Genomic DNA, 3,418 nt, shown 5'->3' on the forward strand with positions numbered 1-3,418 from the left:
CGTGGCTAACATGATGCATGCCACTTTGGTAGCATCCCTTTCATCGTGGCTAACAATATATTATAAATTAGAAGATGTATGTCATAATCCAAGTTATAACATATTTGAAAGGTAAGTGAATGACGATTCACCAATTTCCACCATGAAAAACGAAATATAAATATTAGGTTTTTAATTGGTTCTTAGAAATTCCTAGACTCTTTTGAGATTCAATGAACTTTTCAAAGGCATGTTTCAATCTCAAGTGTGCCCTCCAAGTTTTGTGACTGGGATACCGAGGATCACAAAATGAGGTTCGAAGTAACCATGCAAATCACTTCGTACCCTGAAAGTTTATCACTCAATCGATGTGTCGGTAAACCACACACGCTCCACCGATACTATGATAAACCTTAAGTCACCATTTACCTACCTTGTTAAGTCCAAGTTAGTGTGCCGGTTAACCACACACACTCCACCAACGACTTAAACAAAGTGTAAAGTGTAATTTCATGGATTAGCACCTTATTCACATTTTTCCTAAAGTAACTAAGATTGAGAATTTAATAAAACATTTAGTTACTTTATAATATTCATCATACTTTTAATGAGAATTTATAAGTCCTTGTCCTACCCGTTCGGCTAACGACCCTCCACCAATCAAGCAAGTGCTGGGTGAGAGTGGACACCCATTAAGTTTCCATTTTATAGGCAACAACCTTGTACCCCCCTTATAGACCAGCTTCGTGAATGAGGCGTACTAGCGGTAAGACGACATGATCTTATACATACATATATATATATATATATATATATATATATATATATATATATATATATATATATTATTAACTTATAATATTATAAAGTATAAGGGTTGAATTTTAACTTTTAAAATTTTAAGGGTTGGAACTAAAGTTTTAATCAAGGCTTTACTTGTTCCAAAACTTGAGGGCAAGTTTTGTAAACTTTCAAAACTTTTCATTTCTTATAACTTATGAATTTAATTGAGTAATAAAAATGAAGACTCTTCATTTTATAACTCCAATATTCTTTTAATGGATTTAATAAAAGTGTGACTTTTGGTTTTCCATAACTTGAGGACAAGTTATGGACTCCATTAAACACTTTATGATCATGAATTGAACTACCATGAAGGTTACAAGCAATTCCTATGATCATCTAATCTTCATAAGTTCAAGAACATGAATATGAACATTTCAAGAATCAAAAATTACACTTAAAAACTTGTAATTTTGATAATTGCCATTGCAAATGGATTAGCATAAACATTACACCATCTAAGACAAGTTTTCAAGTACCAAAACAGTTTAGGGTAATGTATCTAGTCCATTTCCAGCAGCAAAAGTCGAAATTCTGAAAACTGCAGCCTCTACTCGTCAAGTGCAAGAACAGAATCGACGAGTAGCTTGCATTTGTTCATGGACTCGTCGAGTCCCCCCATGGACTCGGCGAGTTCATACGAGCAGAAAACAGAAAAATGATTTTTTTCAACAGTTTGCACAAAAAATCAACAAACAAGCCTAGGCTCTGATACTACTGATGGGTTTTGAGCATTCTAACACATCCTAAGTGTACATGCAACCCTAATAACCTTGGATCTATGTTTGTCTAATAATCATGCGAAGTTGAATTCCAATGTTATATTCCTATCTAGCATACATGGGGAACAATTTTTAACTTGAATGAAAGATAGAATAACATACCTTGTTATTACTTATGATCCTTGAAACCTTGTGAGCCTAGCACCCCAAGTGTGATGCCTCAAATGCTTCACACAACACCAAATGCTTTTGTAATGACTTTAGAGAGAATACACACTTCTAAAATCGGCCTAGCCCTCTTGTTTCTTGTGTGTAGGCGATTTTGGTGGAGAATATGTTCTTTATATAGTGTTGACACATCTCGGGTTACACCATGTAAACCCTACTGTGTCATGACTCTTCATTTCCATGACCCATGGGTTTGTAACTCCCATGGAGCATCCATGGAGCATCCTATGGGTGGAACCCAACTTGATAATCCATGGAGCCTCTTAGCCCACTATACAAGTTATGGATGATTTACATAATCAACCCATATATTTAATTAGTTATCTTTTGATCACTTAATTAATTCTAAATTAAATCTTGATCAAACTAATTAAATAATATTATTAATATATTAGAACTTATAATATATTAATAAACCATAAGTGTTATTTCTCTCATTTAGTCTATCCAATTGCTTTGTGCCATGCAACCCAAATGGACCATGCCGGGTCGGGTCAAGTACATACCAGAAATAGTTATGGACATAGACACCTTATCGAACAGGTCTTCGAATCATTTTGTCTTAACTAGTGCGCCAAAGCATTGCTGCTTCAGCAACAATTACCAAATATGTCAGATCAATAAGGGTCACGTCATTATCTATCATATAGTACTCCATAACGAGCTGACTATATGACTTGGGAAATGACTGAAGAACCAAGTCAATAGCTAATTTTCCTTGGGAAAACGACACCCAACATCCCTAGTCTATCAATGTGTGACTTCATATTTAAGACGTGTACACATACAGACCTTCTATCTTGGTGTTTGCTTGCCAATAGGGCTTGAGTGACCTTGAACTTTTCAAGTCGACAAAAATGTGGGTTAGGGAGAATCATTGGAGGAGGTAGAGGAAGAGAAGAATGATTTCCAGTTCCACTAATGCACAAAGAAGGGACTGGTCTTTCACCTTGATCGACACTTGGAAGATCATCTTTAAGAGGAAAGCCTTTTCCAAAGGATTGATGAAAACCATAGTTTTCAGAACTAGACATCTATAAGATGGACAAATCCAAGTTAGTTGATTTAATCCTTGATATATCACCCAAGTGAAATATCAAGGCTAGGACCCAACACAATATTTCACAATTCTGAAGCGGGATGCTACAATCCAATTGAAAATTATTTGAAGGTAGGTAAATGACGATTTACCAATTCCACCATGAAAACAAAATGTTAAGCGAATTAGGTTTTAGATGAAACTCCTAGATCTTTTAATATTCATTGAACTTTTAAATGGCATGTTTAATCTTGATTATGCCCTTCAAGTTTGTGACTAGGATACCGAGGATCACAAACAAAGTGTGAATAACCATGCAAATTAGGTTGGTACTCTCGATGTCATTTATCAACTAATCAACGTGTCGGTTAACCACACACTCTCCATTGATCAACGATAATTTATGAGCTACCCATTTCCATCCTTCATTAGTCCCAAATTAGTGTGCCAGTTAACCACACACACTCCACTAACGACCAATAAGGTGCAATGTGCAATTTCATGGGTTAGCATCAAATTCACATTTTCCTAAAGTAACTAAGATTGGGAATTTATAAAACGTTTAGTTACTTTATAATTCATTATACTTTTAATGAGGATTTAGTGT

The sequence above is a fragment of the Lactuca sativa genome, chromosome 6 (genome assembly GCF_002870075.4).
Source record: "Lactuca sativa cultivar Salinas chromosome 6, Lsat_Salinas_v11, whole genome shotgun sequence".
In the NCBI taxonomy this organism is placed as follows: Eukaryota; Viridiplantae; Streptophyta; class Magnoliopsida; order Asterales; family Asteraceae; genus Lactuca; species Lactuca sativa.